At 37.9% G+C, this 18,242-nt stretch overlaps 1 pseudogene; it reads left to right on the forward strand.

Annotated features, from left to right (window-relative positions):
- Positions 1-7,313: 7,313 nt before the first annotated feature.
- On the forward strand, positions 7,314-7,419 carry LOC137813189 (small nucleolar RNA R71; annotated as a pseudogene).
- The last annotated feature ends 10,823 nt before the right edge of the window (positions 7,420-18,242 follow it).

An 18,242-nucleotide genomic window follows, 5' to 3' on the forward strand; every position in this document is an offset into this window, starting at 1 on the left:
GTTCAGGCAAGATGAGATTAAAAGTCCTCAGTGCATCCAGGGAAAAGGTAGCCCCTGGGCAAGTTGAGGCACCAGATAAAGTCCTTCTCGCCGTCGAGCGAGTTCAGGCCAGATAAAGTCCTTCTCACCTCAGAGTGAGTTCAGGCAAGAACAGAATAACAAGACCTCTTTGCATAAGCAAATTGAGGCAAGTTCGAAAGTCCTCAGTGCAGAATCAGGCCAGCCCAGTTTAGGCGATGACCTGGAAATGCACATGTCACTTGGCAGATCGGGCAAGCGAGATTTCAGATACTAAAAATGACTCTCGCCTACTGGTCAGTAAGTAATTTCGTGTCAAATGTTATTGCTATAGACTAACCGTTTGTTTAAAATAATTTGATCACTAGAAAATTAAACATCAGTCTGCGCTAAGTTAATTGGGTTGAGTGAGAGCCCACCAAATTATCAGGCGATCGCACAATAGGTAAAAGACAAACCATGAGCATAAGTTAACACGGTCCGAAGAAAAGAAGTCATTACAAACAGATTTGTTGCACATAGACAGAGGTCGAATATGTAAGTCTTTCAGAATGTTTCTAAAGAAAACGTCAAATGAAAACAAATGAAAACGTTAATCTGAGGGTACAATTTTGTCGTCTACCACTTCATGGCAAATCGAGAACTGGGAGAGGTGCAAGTCGGGGTAAGCACAAGCGAACTGCTCCAAGGCTGCGCCAAACCCGGAAGTCAGAACGTTTGCGGCGTTGAGGTCGAGTTCTTCACTTTGTTTCTTCAGCTTTTCGTTCTCCTCAAGCGCCTGGGCAAGTTTTGCTGCAGATTCGTTCAGCTCCTTATCTTTCTCGCTCAGTTCCTTGGCTTTTTGGTCCATGTCAGCTTTGATGTTGCCCAGCAGATCCTCCCTCTCAATCGACTTGGCCTCGAGCTCGTCTGCGTAGGCCCCTTTAGCCTTGAGAGTCTCCTCAAGGCCCGCTATCTTCTCCTGCTGATGCACGAGTCTGCCCTCGAGTTCAGTGACCTCTAAGAGTTTGGCGTTGAGCTTTTGGCCTAGTTCAGCGCTGTTTTTGCGTTCGCTTTGCAACTCCTCCTTCAAAGCATTCTCTAACCGCGAAAACTCCAATCCCCGCATCGTAAGATCACGCTTAAGTTGTTGAACTTGGTCCTTCGCAACACCGACTTCGGATTCATACTGGCTCAAGGAGTCCCTTAAAGCCTCGCCCATCATATGGTAAAGGCGTTTGTCTACGCACTCGGTAGTCATAGCTCTAAGGTAAGCAGCGTGGGCTTTCAAGACCTCCTCGACAGGGGCTGGAAGAGCAGGGATTGGAAGAGGAGTCGGGGGTTGGTTCTCGCTGCCGCCTTCATAAGTATGGACAACCAGGGGAACATCAGGACATGGCGGCGACACGTCTGGCTCCGCTACAGGTTGGGGAGACCACTGAATGTCCGCAGCTTGCTCCGGAACACCCCCAGCAGCTGAGGTGTTTGATGGTAGAGTATCCCCAGCACTCTCAAAGGGTGTAGAGACGCTGGGGGGATTTTCCGCATAATCTGGGCCCGTACTCTCGTTTGCGGGTAGCTCGGTGACGGTTGCCCTGTTCCTTTTGCAGATAAGTCCATCTTCAGTGCTCTCGTCATCCTCCTCATCCGACACCATTATGGGATTCTTCTCTTGGCCCTCTTTGGCGGCAGCTTCTTTCTCGAAGGGACAGGAGGGGCGATAAGGGAAGATGAGCCCACGGGAGGAAGCTCGCCTCGGGCAACAGCGGCTTCCGCTACAGAATTCGGGACGGTTTGAGAACCCGCAGCGAGTTTGTGGCGTTTGACTATAGAACGCAGTCTGGCCATATGATCTTTTCCCAGCATTGTGTCTGCACGAAGTGATCAATGTTCACAAATCAATACAATTACAGATACAGATAATTAGCAGTGCAAGGGTAAGCGCAGGACATGTAATGCGAACAAACTTGGTAAAGAAGTAAAACAGATTTGGCACAGGAAGAAAAATCCAGGTGGAGTGGAGGGACAGACCTATGTAAAAGTCTAGCTGATCCTCATAGAATTCGAACTTGATGATTGAGGAGGTAGGTAAGGTGGTATTGGTGGAGGCAACTTCCTTCCAGAAGTGGCACAAGTCTCTATCGAGCTCCCCCATCTTCTATAGACTCCTAGCTTTCCGAAAGGGTGGCCATCGTTGCCATCGCTATCAGTACAAACAGGTTCCCCGGGAGGACAAGGACGAATAACAACCTTGTCATCATGCTCCTTATGGAATGTGAGGTGGGTCTTATCTCTCAAGCGAAGAATGTTGGCCTCAGAGTTAATCGAGGAAGTCTCGTTCAGCAGAGCTGGAGGAGCCCATGAGTACAACAGTTTGCAATCAGGAATGGGGCGGGCAGTGGTGCTAGTTGGTGGGGGAGTTGATTGCGATTGGTTGGGACGAGAGGGCGCAGGCCTCTAAGCCCGATTTGAAAGGATGCCAGGATCTCTAGGTGGGTTACGAGACGTGGAGGGGTTTCCTGACGAAGGTTGTTTGCGAGATTTTGAAGGAGGGTTTCGAGAGGGGGCAGGGGTGGCACCTGTACGAGCCATCGAGAACTGCAGGAAAGACGAAAGGAAAGTAAGAAAAGGAAAGCGGAGGGTCGCTAAAAGGAATGATTCGATTCGAAAAATAGGAAGGGAAAGCAGCATGAACAACAGGGGTCGTAGGAAGGGAAAGAAAACCTAAACACGCAGGGAAAAAAGCGAGACAGAGAACAAACAGCCCACAACGTATGCGTCAAACAGTTAAGGGATGATGCAAGTTGATCAAAATGCGGTGAGCACCAACAAAGTGATAAAGGGCTTACCTTTTTTATGATCGAGGGAGCGAGCGAGGAAATGATGATTGGGGAGATGAAGCGTTCACCAGAGCGTACCGAAAGTTTGAAAGTGAAGCAGGAAGATAATGTAACAGTGGGGTGGCGCGAGAAGTTTAGAGTTTCGAAGGTTATGGGAAGCGCAAACGACACGAAATAACAACCATCGATGAATCCACGTGTCATTTGATGGGAGGAGGTTGGTGAAGTGTCAAATCAGTAACCGGCGTGCGCATTAGTGCGCGGAGCCACGTAGATCGCCGAAGTTTAAACTCACCCTCCCCGAGTCGCCAAGGGCGAGGACGTGATCAGGAAGTGCGAAGGGGCGGTTTGCAAAATGTACACGACCGCCGACGGAGTCGTCGTCAAACCAAAGATTAGGCGGTCTGACATCACTACGAGCAGTACATCGCCAACCATCCCAATGAGCTCGGGCGCGATAATGCTGAAGGTTCGAATAAGAAAGTTCAAACGGAAAGGCATCCATCACAAAAGCGAAGGCCGAGCATAGCCATAAACAAGGCAACCAGAAACAGGATGTTTAAGGAATGGGAAACAAACAAAATCTAAGAAATTCACGCCGAGCGTAAAGGCAATATCGGAGTAACGTGCGCGGCATGACAAAGAACGCAAGCATGCAAGATAATTTAAACAGCATTCAGCATAAAGAAAAGTGCAGAACCAATGTTAGGGTTACAGACGAAGTTTGTAACATTTGCAAAATGGAATTGTAGTCCTATACACGTCCTAAATATCTGCACAAAAAGCAAGAACACATCACTCATCAGTGGCCCCAGGCTTCGAGCAATGCGACGAAAAGGCCTCGTCTCCGAACCGCAAAGCCCGAGTCAGAAGCGTCCTCTGATGATCGTTTATCTTTGAACCTACGTGAAAGAGAGGAGTAAAGTATAGTAAGAGACATACGGGAAACAAAGTATTTCTAAGCGAAATCATAACAAGAAGTGGGAAAGTCATGAGAAAAGCCTCACACACATATATATCTTTCCAGAAGCTCGGCATTATACTCCAAGCTTATTAAAGCAGCCGCATCAAATCCTCAAACACCTGCCAGGATCTTGCAAGCTTCCTGATCCCTTGAAGACAGTTTCTTAAGGGGTTTAGATTTCAAGGCTCTGGCGTCCTTTGTCCAGTACAAAGGAAAGCCGTCCAGGGCAGAAGGCACCAAGCTGGAACAGCATACCTTAAAAAACCTGCCTTTCCACCCTGTGAAGGCTTGCTGAAAAGGAGTCAAAAGAATCCTACCAGGGACATTGCTAAGAGTTACCCAAAGATTGTTTCTCTGCCTCTTCACCTCAAAGAAGTGAAGAAAAATGTCCACAGAAGGCGCACATCCAAGGAAGCCAAACAAAATGTCAAAGGCCTTCACGAAGGCCCAACTGTTAGGGTACAGTTGGGCTGGAGCGGTGTTCATCTCCGTTAACAGCTCCCTCTCGAACCTGGAAAAGGGAAGGCGTACGCCGACACACTTAAAAACTACTTGGTAAAAATAGAAAAAGGGGACCCCGTTATTGGATCGTTCATCCCTGCACACCGGCTCCCCCATGGAACAAGGAAGCACGACGATGTCATCATCGTGCCTCTTTGCGAAGGCACGATGGTCATAGGAGCACGCTTCCCCCACGTGTTCCCTCAGGGCCCTAGTAGAAAGTAAGCAAGAGTACTCATCGAGGAGTTCACTCGAAGCCCAGGGATAAAGGTCCTTGTGACTCACTCGGGAGGAAGATGGGTTGGTGGACATCTTAGTGTGTACTGGCAGTAAGGAAACTGGGGGTCAAGGGTTCAGTAACGCAACAAAGGGAAGGGTCGCAAAGAAAGAACGTGGGGCAAGAAGTTCTTGGGAAGAAGATGAATAGTGCAAGAAAGATACGAAAGAAGCAGAGACAATAAGTTGAGATGCGGGGTTTTCAAGATTCGAGCCTCATGACTGAAGCGGTAAAGCAAGCGCCTCGTGAGTGGGCCACGTGTCGCGAGGTATAGGTACGGATTAAAATGTCATTTGTCTCACTCAGAGAATGTCACATCGTCAGAGACCTTGAGGGTACGTTGCGCCGGCGATACAGAAATGTCACGTCAATCGATCGGAAGGTGGCATGTCATCAAAACGCCGCAAGGGCAGTAGGGGGCAAGCTTTAGTCTTTTCGCTGAAAGCAAGGTATCAGCTCAAGACTGGGGGGCTTGTGTACCGACCAGGTCATCGGGTGTGATGACGTGGACAAGAGAAAGGTAGGTAGTCAAGAAGTCAACGTAGTCGTCGTATGTAAAAGTGGCGTTCTGCAGCATAAATAAGCGGTTATCGCCGAGATGTGTCACCGCCAAGATGGATCATCGCCCATCGCCTAAGTAAGACATCGCCTGAAGAGTCAACCTGCATGACGTAAGCATTTCACAGAGAGGGGGCCCACACGAGGGGATAACCCTAATTTGGGTGCTGGCACTGTGGGTCCCTATGCGCAGAATAAATGATCAAGTCAAAAGGGCACGTGGTAATGCCCATGTGCTCACTAAAGGTATCCAGGGAAGGCTGCATGCATGACACGTGTTTAATTAGGGCACTCGAACAGTATGATGGCGCGATAAATACAGCGCTCAAGTTAGAGCCCAAGAGGCCATAAGGTTATACATTGCACTCCAGATAAGGGAAGTCCATGGGCCAGATATGCTAAGATCCTAAAGATAGCGGCGCAAGGACCTTCTCCAAGGAACCCTAGATAATAGCAGGCAACGCTGAGGTAAACCCTAGTTTTCACCTATATATAGGGCACAAATAAGCCCTAGAGAGGTACGTTTTTCACAGTTACACGAGTTTTCACCTAGTTCCCAGATAGACATACAGAGCACAAACCCTAATTGTTCTTGACGGCGCATCCGCTGAGAGCACAAGACAATTAGGGCAACACAGTTTTAGCCATACAGTTTTCAGTCATTGAGATTATTATACAGTTTCTAGTTACTTTGGTGTTTCTCGCTAGCTGACTTGATCGTCGGAGTGCAAACGGCCGCGAGGGCGCCCCTTTGTTCTTCTTTTTTCAGGTACTGACAGACGAAGCAAAACGAAGGTGCCCTAGCTCGTTAGAACAAGTCACGCATAAAGACGACCCAGGTCAACCGGCCGGAACACACACCATAAGGGTATTTGACAGTTATGTCTGCCAACTATAATTGCATCTTGGTGGGTTTCACCTCCAAGTCACCTATTTTTCTTAGCATCATCAATGACATCAAATTTATGCTTGCCCCTAAATCCAGTAAGTTCTTATTCACAAATTAGCCACCTATAGACAGAGGAATATTAAAACTCCCAGGATCCTTGAATTTTTTAGGCAAGCCTTTTGTATCATTGGACTGCATCCAACTTTCAGCTCTTAACTTCTTCCTTCAAAACAACACATTTTCCTTCTAACTCCTTCATATAATGACTTTTTCTCTGATCGTTACGCAAAACAATTTTTAGAGAGCAATTTATTGAAAAAAAAATATTTTCTTCTCTTTTTTGAAAGGGACACGAGGATATGAAAAATCTTTTCTCATAACAGTTATCTCCTAATCTTCACTATTTTTTTTTTTACTTTTTTTACTCCTTTTCTTTTTTCTCTCCTCTGTCTTTCTCATCTCGTTTCCTCTTAGTCTCATTTTTTCTTTTCTCAACCCCTACCATTTTATCATCCCTCTCTCTCTTATTTTTTCATCACTCTCGGCAACAATTTTATTGCAATGCTCCTTAAGGTTGGTCTTGGTGTTGGCTGAAAATTGGCCACTTTGTCCCTCTACTATTTGTTTGGCAATTTGTACCACCTGAATTTCTATATTCTTGATTGTTGCCATATTATTCTTTTAACTGAATGGCTTTCATGATTTTTTTCATGGTATCTTCAAATTTATTCAGTCTTTCAGTAACTGGTGAATAATTGGGTTGTTGTTGTTGGAAAGGTCCTTGCGTATTGGATGAGCCATGCTCTTGCTTCCACCCAAAATTTTGATTTTGATTGCTTTTCCAACCTTGAGAATAATTGTTGGAGAAGCCACCTTACCTTCTCTGATTGCCAATGTAATTTACCTCAGCTTCAGGTGAATTGTTCTGATAAGAACAATGACCATTTGGATGATCACCTCGACAAAAATCACACCTGATTGGTTGACTTTGGCTTTGAGATTAATGAACAACATGGAATTGTTGGGGGCAATTTAGCCATTTGTGCGGTTAATTGCTCAATCTGATGCGTCAAAATTTTATTTTAAGCCAAGACAACAATCCTTTCTTTTGAATACTTTGTCTATCATGTTAGGTCTGATAATCAGTTGTTACAAAAATCATCAATAATCCTTGTTGCTTGTTTTACATCAACAACAATCGTTGTGCCGCCAGCTGCAACATCTAGGAGCATCTTTGTGTCAGATTTGAGACTATTAAGGAATATGCTTAGTTGAACAATATCTCCAAACCCATGACTTGGGCATTTTCTTAGCATCATTTTGAATCTCTCCCATGTCTCACAAAAAGATTCATCTGCTCCTTGTTTGAACATAGAAATTTCAGACTTTGTTTTGATGTAGTGAGAGATTGGAAAAAATCCTTGTAGAAACTTTTCCTTTACATCCTTCCACCTAGTAAGGATCTAATTTGGATATGATTTGAGTCATTCTTTAGGTTTTCCTGCCAATGAAAAAGGAAACAAGCGCATATAAACATTTTCAATATCACCTGATTGAAAACCCATTATTCCCACCAATTCTTTAAATGTAGCCAAATGTGTATATGGATCCTCATGATCCATAGCTGTAAATTGGTGGGTACTGATGAGACTAAGGAAAGTAGGTTTCATCTCCAAGGCCTTAGTGGTAGTAGGTATTACAATACTAGAAAAGTGTCTTGGCCCTTGGTGCATGGCATAATATCCAAGTGTCCTCCTAGGAAATGGTGTTTACTCTTCTGCCATGTTGCTTTCCTCCTAAAAAATATTAGTGGGAAAAGAATGAGTAGTTGATGACTACTCTCTAGTATCTTGCCTTTATTTTGTCTTTGTCTTTCTGTTTCTTTTGGCTGCCCTTTCAATCTCTGCTTCAAATAATAATTGATCTTTGGGAATTTGACCTTTCAATATCATATAAGACAATTAACTCAAGGGTTAACACAAGGATTAACTAGCAGTAACAGAATACTTTTATTTTTAAAAATTTAAAAATAACAGAAAAATAAATTCCAGTTAAATAAATGAATAAAAAATAAATTCAAAATAAATATGAAAATAAATAGAAAGAAATAAAAGAAAATAAATTCAAAATAGAGATTAAAACAAAAAAGCAAACCTGCAAATTAAAAGAAAATAAAAAAAATAGTAATAAAACAAATAAAACAATTCTATAAATAAAGTCAAATAAAAACAGTAACAAATATAAGCTCAATAACAAAAATTAAGAACTATTAAAAAAACTAGAATATTCACAATATTATGGAATTAATACTCAAAAATCAAATTGTTCATCGGAAACGATGCCAAAAACTTGATGACTTTTTATGGCAAGTGTATCGCGTTGTCAAAAGTAATAATTTGTCCTTAAAAGCAAATATTGAACCCACAAGGAAAAATTGAATATTCAAGTAAAAGAGTGGCTAAATATAAAAAAAAAAGTTTGTTAGAATTTGTTGTGAGGGCAATGATTGACAAGAAACACAAGTCAAAGAGTTTGTTGCTTCAAATGAAAAAATAGGGATTGAGTTTCATCTTTCTCTCTCTTTACTATTTTGATTAACATGACATTATTGTGTCCTTTGATTGATATTGATGGTCGTATAAAAATAATTTATATTGATTTCTCGCATATAAAATTATTAAGATGTTTCCTAAACATCAATTCCAAACAACTTATCCTTAAGATCAGACGTTGATAGAAATTAACATTCATATCTATTCCTAATATTCAAATATGTTAAGTATTATCATTTCGGTCAAAACCTTAGAAGTACTTTCCAGTCAAATTTAAGATTCTAGATGAAACCACGCATTTAAAAGCAAAACAATAATACCAATAATCAATCAAGAACAAAATATTATTTTTAGATATCACCTCAATACATAAGAGTTTGAACATATTACTCTCAATCCCAAAGGCTAGAATTAGCCACACATGATGACTGTTACAAGCAGGGATAATAAGAAAAGAAGATCCATGATGTTTTTCCTTGACGACTGCCTCCTCTAATGTTTCTCACCCCTCTTATTCTCCCAATTGGGTTTCAAGTCACTTAATGGTATTTTCCCCTCAATCTTGCACACTAGGGTTGCGCCTCAAACCCCAAATATAACCTAATTTTTATGGGCTTAAGTGGACTCTCGCTCAAGAGAGATATAATCGCTTGAACGAGTAAAACGTCAAACCAGGCCACTTTCTTTGGCGCTATCTCACTCAAGCGAGATATGGCTCGCGTGAGCGACCTCCCTTGGTGGTTAGATGGCTCTTTTCATGTTTGGGCATCTATGGTGAGTGTTGGTGTATTTTAACCTTCCCTTTTTAGCTTTGTATATTCTCTTTCTGCCCAATTATCTTAATGCTTCCATAGAATCCTGAAATTAACACAAATTTGAGAATAAATCACTCTTATTTAAAATCACAAAATATGTAAAAATGTATAAATTCATAAATTAGGGGTTATTTTATACTTATTTTAGCAATTAATAATCATAAATGCATGTATTTTAATATGAAATATTATTGAAATTTACTCTTTATCAATGCAGATTTGCTGGCTACAAGACCTACATTTGTTTAGAATTCCAGTGCATATTTTCTTTGATTCATCATTATCTCTTTCTTACTTCTTGCTATTTCAAGACCAAGAAATATCTTAAATTCTTAAGATCCTTAATCTATAATGTTTGATTCAAGGCTTGTTTGATTCCCTCAATCTCCTATTTATCATTTCCTGCCAATATTATATCATCCATTTACACCAATAATGTTGTAAAAGATCCTTTAGAAGAATTAATAAACAAGGAATGATCATTCATAGATTGAGTATATCCCATAGAAAGCAAAACGAATGATAGTTTGGCAAACCACTCCTTGTTGGCTAGAGAAAGAAGCAACCCTATGGTGATCATCTTTTCTACTGGAGGGAAAGTATCAAGGTAGTCAATGCCTTCAGTTTATGTGTATCATTTTGCTATTAGTCTTGTTTTATACCTTTCAATTGTCCCATTAGCTTTATATTTTATTTTGAATATCCATTTGCAACCTATGGTTGTTTTTTACTTAGGCGGAAGAGTAATTTCTCATGTTTGATTTGACTCCAAAGTAGATATCTCACATTTTATAGCTTTTCAGTCATGTTTCACAACTTCAAAATAAGTGTTTGGCTCAACATGTGAAGAAAGAGAATAATAAAAGATGTGTAAGAAGGTGATAGATTATTATAAGAAAAAATAGAATTCAAAGGATATTTAACTTTTGAAGATATATTAGAAACGTTAAGATTACAATGATAATCCTTTAGATACTCAGGTGGTTTTTTTATTCTAGTACTCATTCGGACAGGCTAATCTGATTCAGAATTTTGTTTTGTGTCATGATCTTCATTGAGGTTTTGGTCTATATGGGAACAAACTTCTTCTAGAACCTCAATGTTTGATTCACAGTTATTATTACTGTTAATTTCAGCATTATCACAAGGTGCAAGAATGACTTGTGATAGTTGACTCAAAACAGGTTGATCTTCAGTAAAAAAAAATGATCATAAATGTTAGGATTGTTAGTTTCATTGCTAGTATCTTGAACCCTTTTGATATGGAAAAACATGTTCATAGAAGATAACATCCTTAGACACAAAAATTTCTCTGAATTGAGTATTCAACAAAACACATCATTTTGTCCCCTTTTTAAAAAACCAATAAAAACATATTTTGATGCCCTTATATCAAATTTTCTTCTATTTGTTGACAAAGTGCTAGCATAGCACAAAGATCCAAACAAGTTTAATCCATTAAAACCTTCCATAGTTTTGTAAAACATTTCATAACGAGAAGAATCATTTAAAACAGGTGTTGGAAGCATGTTTATAATATGCGCAACATGTATTAGAGAATATGACCAATAAATTTTGCGTAAATGAGATTATATCCTTTAAACTATGCTATTTTATTGTGGAGTATTGACACATGATGTTTGATGCACTATTCCTTTGTTAACAAATAAATTAGTCATGAAAAATTTAGTCTCATTATCACTTATTATTATTTTTATTGCTGTCTCAAATTGTGTTTGAACAAAAATAACAAAATTTTCCAAAGTCTTGACAACTTCAAATTTTTGTTTTAAAGGAAAAATTCACGTGTACCTCGAATATTCATTAACTATGGTCAAAAAATATTTATGACCATGAATTGATGGTATTGAGTATGGTCCCCACACATCTATATGAATCAATTCAAAATATTTTTTTAGATTTAAATGTACTAATAGGAAAGGAAAATCTTTTTTGTTTTAGAAAAAGAAAAACATCACAAACAATAGATTTGTTATATTTAACAAAAGGAAATTTAGTCATGATAACATCAATACATTTGTTTGAAACATGCCGTAATAAAAACTGCCAAAGGGTTTAGATCACTAGCACTGACATTATCAATATTGATGGTATGTGCATATTTGATGGGTTTGATTTGAATTTTCTGATAGGATGGGATCCTAAGTATATAAAGTTTATCTTTCATCTTAGCTGAACCGATTATTTTTAAGGAGTTCTTGTCCTGGATGTAACAACCATTAGAGTCAAAGGTAAGAACACAAGATAAATTATGAATCAATTTTGCTACTAAAAGAAGATTAAAAGTGAAATAAAGAATATACAAATAGTTCTAGAATAATTGGCAATGACTTGATTTCCATTTGCTAATTTGACATAAATAGGATTCATTTGATGATATGAAGTGGAATAAGTTAAGGATGAACATATGCAGTTATAGTAGCACCACTATCAAGAATCCACGAACTGAAGGAAGAAAGAAATTTATTACCGGTTTGTGTTGTCATGTTAGAAGGAATAACAAAGACTTAATTAAAAACATTGTTATTGGATTTGGATTGTTGTAAAAGAGCTAACAATGTTTGATACTGCTCAAGAGTAAAACCAATTTTTCGAAACTGCACTTTTGTCTTTGAACCTACATGATTTTGCTCATCATTATTAGAATCTTGTTTGAAAGAAGAAATCATCTCTTGATGATCAGAAATATGAATTATGTTTCGTGGGATCCTCTACTTTAAATGATTCCATATGTCTAAGGAATTGTTTATATAGATGATGCTTTGTACGATGGGTGGAGAAACAACCTTGACCATCCAAGAAATAACTAGCATATTGGATCTGTACCATGTTGGAAATAATAAGTTGGTATGAGTGGGAGCTTTTATGGTTCCATCAATGAAACCTATCTTGTTCTTTGAAATCATACTCATTTGAAATAAACGAGACCAATGATGATAGTTTGGTCCCTCAACAATAATAGAGACAATGAGAAAGGAAGGATTATCATATGAACTACCATGGTAAGGAAAACAAAATTTTTGTGAGGGATCAATAACTTCACCCTTGGGTAAATGTAGCAACCATAGCACTTCTGATGGAAGAGGCCCAAGCACAAACCCACATACAAGCCCACCAAGGAGTAGATTGGGCGTATCACTAGAGCCATGGCCAAGAAGGATCAAGAAGATTGGAATACTGCTACTGATGACAGAGAAACCTTCTTGTACATGTTTAAAATACCATGAACTCTAGTGTAGAAATAGGATTTAATTTTGTTAAATTAGAATAAGAAATTTTACTTGTAATTATTTTTAGGTGAAATTTGGTACCTAAAAACCAACCTTGGTTAAATTAGGGTTCTTGGAACACCTAAATTAACCAAGGCCGGTTATGACTAAGCCTTGGAGAAGAGAGCACATGTTCCATGTGCTTAAAAGCTTTCCATCACATGCTCCATGTGCTAAGTCTCAAAATAGGCGCCAAATGCATCACATTTAGTTTAGCTTTCATTTCATTTGTATTTGGCTCTTCAAATTTCAGCCCTCCATTGCTATAAAAGGAGGTGCTTGGGTCATGAAATGACAAGATTATTCTAGAGCAAATTGCTGCCAAAATTGTGCCAATTTTGCTCCATGTCTCCTACCTCTCTAGGATTTTTTAATCTTCATTTTCATCTTTGCCAAGTGAGATGGCCTCACCACTCACTCTCCACACCTAGCATGCACCTTCAAGGAGTCCATCACTCTTCATGAGTTCCTTGCTCGTCTTCTTCCATGAATGCTTCCGCCAATTTCACCAAAGAAAAGCTACGGATGAAGGCACACCTCCATCAACTTCAGAGCTCTTATACCATATTATAAAATAGAATAGAGATGAACAAAAGAGAAAAAGGAAGGAAAAAGATATGAGAAGGAATATTTATTCTATATATTTAATTTTCCTAACTTAAATCAAAACAAAGAGTTTGAATATATACAAGTAATACACTCATTCTAAGTCTAGCTAAACAGACATAATGTAAAATAAAGAGCCAATAAAGGCTAGTATAAGAAAAGACAAAATAAAGGCTAGACATATGTACAAAGAGAAACAACTAAAAATTAGACAAGACAAAATTAATATTAGCTTCCTTCTAAAAGGCTTGTATCCATATACTTTGATACAAGTGATTTCTTTTCCAAAGATTGTTACATATTATTAAATTTTTTTTTATTACTAATATACAAATAAACAAATTTTAGTTAATGTTAGTTTGTAGAAGATACATCATCTACATGCTACCATAAACAATCGGTTAAATCGTATTTTCAACCGGTTGTTTTTCTGATAACAGTTTTAATAAATTTGTTTTCTTGGTTGATCTAATTCTTTGATATGTAAATCATCATTAATCTTCATTCTTAGCCAGTATTTGCAAAAAAACTTTCCTTAAACAATTCACTCCCCTCTTGTTAAGGTCATTAATTCTAACATAAATAATCCATTATTTAATGTAGGTATTAAATTAAACATCTCTACATATACAATTCAAAGGTACAAGTAGAGTTAAGTATTGTTATCAATGTTCTTACAAAAGGTCGGAAAGGTCTTCATCCTCCCTTGAGTTCTTTGAGTTGCTATTGGTCCTGGTTGATGATGTTGTGCGATCTTCGGTCAATGTGAGTGGTGTACTTGCATAAAGTACTTTGATGCCTAAGTTAGCGTTCAGTATGAGGTATGTGAGTTAATACATATTTTTTAATGTGTATCTTTGTCTTGGTTGGTGTGCCTATTTATAGTGTCATGATAGGTCTCTGACACTAGGCCGAGATTAAGGTAGGTTATCGGGTTAACCTTTGGATTTTAGGTAAAATATGTTAATCATTTTGTGTTAAGAGGTCTTTGTGGGGTCTATGGAATCTATATTGGTCACGTCATCTGAGGGGTATTCGATCAACGGTCTTGAGCAAGGCCCCTCCGAACCGTATTGTACAATGACCGTTATTAATATTTTTTTTAATCTATATGTTTTTTTTTCAATATTTGTGGGTAAAGACTTTATTCCCAAAAGTCAAAACAAAAATGGTTGTGTACTACCTTATATGTAAATTACGGAGGAGTTAATATCCACCCATAATAATGATCATTAATTGATCTAGGTTCGTATGGAAGTCGACCTAATATTTGGTAGCCAAAGTTGTTACTAAGATATTATACAATCCTAAAGGCCTACAAATACCATTTCAGGAAGTATTCTTGACACACTTAACATTTTCACTCATAATTTATTCTCATATTCTCAAACTCTTACTAACTTGAGCGTCGAAGAGTCTTTTGCAGGTGAACCACAACTTAGCTTTCTTCAACAAAGCTCGACAGTCCTTCATAAAAGAAGTCAATTCACTCACACAACTCGAATGACTCTAACTCACCCTCGGTAAGAACATTTGATGGCCACCACGAGATCCTAACAAAACTCTTTGCAGACCACCTTATTGTACGCACTAGAAGTTAAACTTTGGCATCAATATTGCATATCAAGATGGATCCATCTGCCCTAGAATCCCTTAAAACCAATATTGAAACAATCTTCCAACATGCCACCATTGGCATACAAAAGGATATAAAACAACTGATGAACAAGTATCAAGACGATATTCAATCTCTCAAGAAACAACATCATAACGAGATTATGACTCTTCACCAGCAGATCGCCTCGCTCTAGCATGATTAGGAAACTCATCATTCAGAGTAGCCAATGCAACATAGTACAAAATTTGAAGTTGAATTTCGCCCTGCACTTTCTTCTAAACCAACCAAGGACACAAAAATAGCTTTGTCGAGTACATATGGGGTATCAGTTGCACATATCCCACTAGTTTTGTATCATAACTGATATCAAGGACTAATAGGGACAATTGATCCCTTATAGTCGGGAACCTAAGTCTGATCACATACTATGGAAGCTCGGTCATGCCCACAATAATTTTCCTTCAAAGTACTACTAACTGCGCTGGGGAGTAGGAACATGCATGCATTAGCCCACTTTCATCCTTTTACCCCTAAGGTAATGTAGGTCTTGCTACCAGAGACATGGTAATGACTGAACTTTGAAAAATATGACGAGTCCTCAAACCTGGAAACTCACGTCAAGGCTTATTTCACTCAAACCAATCTCTTTTTCGAAGATCTTCACATGCATTGCCAATTATTCCCAACAACCTTGAAAGGTAAAACTCTCGATTGGTATTACTCGCTACCTCCCCTCTCGATCGAATTTTTCGAGACCTTCTACAACATGTTTACAACTAGGTTTGCAACTTCTAAACCCATTGTAACAAATCCCACGTCTCTTCAAAATGTCATTCAAGGACACATGGAGTCATTAGGACAATATATGACCCAGTTTCCCAAATCATCCATGAGAATCCAACGAGAAATAATCAAGATTCAATGTTTAACAACAAGGTTCGAAAAATAGAGAATTAGGGTATTTTAGTTTCTTTTTTTCTTCATTGTAATCTTTTTGTTTTACCTCTGCATGGAAGGTGAAACTCCTTGGGGTTGATTCTCTTGAGAGGGTTTCTATACAATAAGGTATTATTCTTAAATTCTTTGTAGTCACTTGTGTTTTACGGATGGTATTTTTTAAATATGGTTTTTGTCAAAAGAATATTTTGAACGCTTGTTGAGAATTACGTTATTTTCTTTAATTGGATTTCTTGGTTAATTTTCTTAATCTTGATCAATCTCTTGTTAAATTAATTCAAAAGGTAAAAGATAAACATCTCACGAGTAGATGTTGGAACTAGTGATATTGAATACAACAGTGGACGCTTGTTTTGCTGTTAAATTTTGTTGAATTTCATTGACACTTGTTTGAATAAGTTTGACACTCTGTGAGAATTGAAAGAGTGAAAATATTAAGAAAATCAATGATAAATTCATTGTCGAATAAACTTGAGAGTCAACATGCTTCCTTTTACAATTTTAATGTACTTTATTTTTTGCACAATGGTCCCAACTCCCTTTTATTTTCATTGTTATTTCTAACCCTTTTGAGTGCATATAAGTTCCCCTTTTATTTTCATTATTATTTCTCTTTTGATTGCAAATAAGTTTTCAAGATTGTGTGATGAGAATCAAATAAAGGAGGCTTTTATTAATGGAGGAAGAGGACATCCACCCTCACATTTGAAGTTCTTCCTTCTAGTCTTCTCAAAATTAAAAGAAGACATAAAATAAAGATGAGGCCCAAGCCCAAAGCCCAAGCCCAAGCCCAAGAAGGCCAAAGCCCAAAGAGCCCAAGTCCATCCCATGAGGGGCCAGGCCAAGCATTGAAATACTCTTGTATAGTTTTAGGAGGTGTGGTTATTAAATAAAGGAGTGTGAAAATGTAAAATAAAGTCACATTGTCCATGTGACTTAGGAGAGTGGTGTAGGTGTAGTTTTTAGGAGGTGTCATAGTAGAAAAAGGTCACACCTCCCATGTGACTTGTTTTTGGTGGGAATTTCAAATGAGTTTATTTGAATTTTCCCACCTATTTTTCAGAACCTCTAGGCTATAAATAAAGGTGCTTAGCTTGTACAATTCATATTTGAATTTAGAGAAAAGAAACTATACTCAATTTTTGAGAGAGCATTGGAGAGCTTTGTGCCTTCTTCACTAGTCTTATCTTGATGGTTCCATGGTTACCTCAAGTGGCGGCTTGCACACTCATCTAGGAGTCTCCATCCTTCTAGTGGCGTGATCATCCAACCATACATCCATCTTCATGAGCTTTCTCCTCTCCTTCCTTCCTTCTCTTTCAATTGTTCATGTTTAGCTTGTTGTTCTTGAATTTCTGTTCGGCAGTTTTCAATTCTTAGGTGATTTGGTTCGGTTCCTTTGTTTCCTTGTTGTTCATTGTTGTTCTTATTCATTTCCAGCCTTTATGTTCGGTTCATTTCAGTTTTTAGCTAATTCTATTCGGTGCAATTGCTTCTTCTTTCATTTTAATCGGTTCAATTTGACTATAATTGGAACTTCCATATGAGTTTGGATTTGGTACTAGTTTTGGTGAGTTCTTGACTTAGAACATTGATCCAATTCTAAGAGAAAGTGCCTAACTATTTTCCAACTCAAGTTGATTCCTAAGAATGTCAAGAATCATTCTCTTCTTTGCTATTGGAATCACATCATTGTGTTAACTGAATTTACTATTGAATCCGTTGAGAGACGACTTGAGATCATCTAACTTTATCTCCTGATTGGATTTACTATTGGATTCATTGGGAAACGACTTGAAATCATCTAACTTTATCTATACTATCATTTTTTTTTTGTGTTATAGAGTTTAACATTATGTTAGACGATCTAGCATTGTGTTAAACAATATACATTAAATATAATTTTAATTTAACAACAAAACAAAAACTATCAATATTATTCAATATCTCGAAAACAACATATTCCTTATGTTGAAAAGGAATCAACACAAAAGAAGATAATCTTTATTATACCATTCATTTTATGATTTTTTTTGTTAGGTGAGATAAGTCTTAATGTTGAAATGAATTAATATAAAAAAAAATCTCTTTCTGTTTTATTTTTTGATAAAATGTTTTATATCTTTTTAAGAAGAAAAAATTAACTTAAATTTTTTCAAAAGCATGTCCTTTTGGCAGAATTTCACAATTCAAGTACAATTTCACAAGGTAATTATTGAAATAAGTAAAATTTTAAAACATTACCAAAATGAGTAAGTCGTATCAAGATGACACAACTTCATTAAAATCTAATTAAATTATAATCATGTCATTTTGACATGACTTTAGTTTAGATATATTGAAGTCATGACATGTCAACACGACTTCAATGTAATCAA

This window comes from Phaseolus vulgaris, chromosome 2, assembly GCF_051622355.1.
Source record: "Phaseolus vulgaris cultivar YP4 chromosome 2, ASM5162235v1, whole genome shotgun sequence".
NCBI lineage: Eukaryota > Viridiplantae > Streptophyta > Magnoliopsida > Fabales > Fabaceae > Phaseolus > Phaseolus vulgaris.